This window comes from Myotis daubentonii, chromosome 1 (assembly GCF_963259705.1).
Source record: "Myotis daubentonii chromosome 1, mMyoDau2.1, whole genome shotgun sequence".
Classification (NCBI taxonomy): domain Eukaryota; kingdom Metazoa; phylum Chordata; class Mammalia; order Chiroptera; family Vespertilionidae; genus Myotis; species Myotis daubentonii.
Window position 1 is genome coordinate 109253955 of NC_081840.1, and position 2272 is coordinate 109256226.

At 52.1% G+C, this 2272-nt stretch overlaps 1 pseudogene; it reads right to left on the reverse strand.

Moving 5' to 3' along the window:
* Positions 1-1892: 1892 nt before the first annotated feature.
* On the reverse strand, positions 1893-2017 carry LOC132222956 (U2 spliceosomal RNA; annotated as a pseudogene).
* Between the last annotated feature and the right edge of the window lie 255 nt (positions 2018-2272).

The following is a 2272-nucleotide window of genomic DNA, read 5'->3' on the forward strand; positions in this document are numbered from 1 at the left end:
AAGCTGGCTCAGAATAAAAAAGAAAAAAGAAAAAAAGGAGCAGTTGGGAGCTTCAGTACCAGCCTGAAAACAGCCCTCAGCCCCTCACCCAGACTGGCCAGGCACCCCAGTGGGGACCCCCACCCTGAAGGGTGTGTGACCAGCTGCAAACAGCCATCATCCCATCATCCAGGCTGGCCAGGATCCAGCCTGATCCAGGACACCCTTCAGGGCAAACCAGCCAGCCCCCACCCATGCACCAGGCCTCTATTCTATATAGTAAAAGGGTAATATGCCTCCCAGCACTGGGATCAGCAGAGCTGAGAGGCCTCCCGGCACCAGGATCAGTGTGACAGGGGGCAGCGCCCAAACCCCCTGATCACCCTGTGGCTCTATGTGTGACAGGGGGCGGGGCCACAACCTCCCTATCGGCCCTGCTCTGTTCATGACAGGTGAAGGCGCCCCAACCCCCTGATCGGCCCTGCTCTGTGCCTGATAGGGAGGAGCTCCCCAAACCCCTGATCACCCTGCGGCTCTGTGTGTGACAGGGTGCGGCGTCCCAACCCCCCCGCCCCTCACGGGCCCTGCTCTGTGTGTCACGGGGTAGAGCCATAACCTCCCCATCAGCCCTGCCCTGAGTGTGAGAGTGGCAGCGCCCCAACCCCCTGATCGGCCCTGCTCTGTGGGTGATAGAGGGTGGCGCCCCAACCCCCTGATCCGCCCTGCTCTGTGTGTGACAGGGGGGAGCTCCTCAACCCCCTGATGGGCCCTGCTCTGTGCGTGACAGGAGGGAACTCCCCAACCCCCTGATTGGCCCTGCTCTGTGCGTGACAGGGGGTGGCGCCACAACCTCCCCATCGACTCTGCCTTGAGTGTGACAGGGGGCAGTGCCCCAACCCCCCAATCGGCCCTACCCTGAGCGTGACTGAGGGTGGCATCGCAACCTCCCAATCCGCCCTGCTCTGTGCATGACAGGGGGCGGCGCCCCAACTCCCCAATCAGCCCTGCTCTGAGCCCAACCAGGGGCTGCACCTAGGGATTGGGCCTGCCCTCTGCCACCTGGGAGCAGGCCTAAGCCAGCAGGTCGTTATCTCCCGAGGGTCCCATACTGCGAGAGGGCACAGGCCGGGCTGAGGGGCCCCCCCCCCTCGCCCCCCCCCCCGAGTGCACAAATTTTTGTGCACCGGGCCTCTAGTTAAAATATAAACATCTTTATAATGCCTGTCTTCACTTCATAACCTCACCTTTCTGCCTTAGTTTGGATTGTCATTATGGGTCATCTGGTCTTACTCCCTTGCTTAAAGTTTTCATTTGTTTCCCATTGCCTTTAGGATAAATCTAAGCTCCTTAGAAACCAGAAAGCCCTTAGGATTTGGTTCCTGCTTATCATTCTAGATCAATCTATCATCACTTCCTCATTTTACATATATACTTTATCCAGTTGAATTACTTGTATTTCCCTGGATGGGCCAAACTTACCCACATTTCCTTGGCTATCTATGCACTTCTACCTTTACTGGAATAACCTAATTAATTTAACCTAACTAATCCATTTTTATCCTTTGAACCTCAGCAAAATGTCACATCTAGAAAGTTCTGTGCTCCTGTTAGTGTCTCCTTCCCCAACCTAATGTGCCTGGGTGCCAGGACAGATACCACAAATTCCTTCATTGTTACCATGTTAATTGTTCCTGCACCCACCTAAGTATGTGTCTATCATTTTACTTTTTATCCAATCCCAGGGATTTCCCCCACTTTGCTTTCTCCCACCTCTCTGGTCTATCATCAATGGATTTCATGTAACCACCTACATCCCTTCCTTTGATTGCAATGTATAAATATAGATGTAACCCGCCATTCTCTGGAGCATATCCCAATCCGTTGAGATTCTGCTTCCCGGCAATTGTCAACAGATTGGCTCAAATAAACTCACAAAAATTTTTTTTTTTTTTTAAATTGAGACCCAAGCTCAGGAAGGCTTTTAAACTGATAAGAACAGATACTACACTTGATCTTAGCCAAAAGGCCGAGAAGCGATGAGGAAGGAAGGCTTTTGAGAATTTTTTTAAAAAATACATTTTATTGATTTTTCACAGAGAGAAAGGAAGAGGGATAGAGAGTTAGAAACACTGATGAGAGAGAAACATCGACCAGCTGCCTCCTGCACACCTCCTACTGGGGATGTGCCCGCAACCAAAGTACATGCCCTTGACCAGAATCGAACCCGGGACCTTTCAGGCCGACAATCTATCCCCTGAGCCAAATTGGTTTGTCCTCACAAAAATTCTTCACA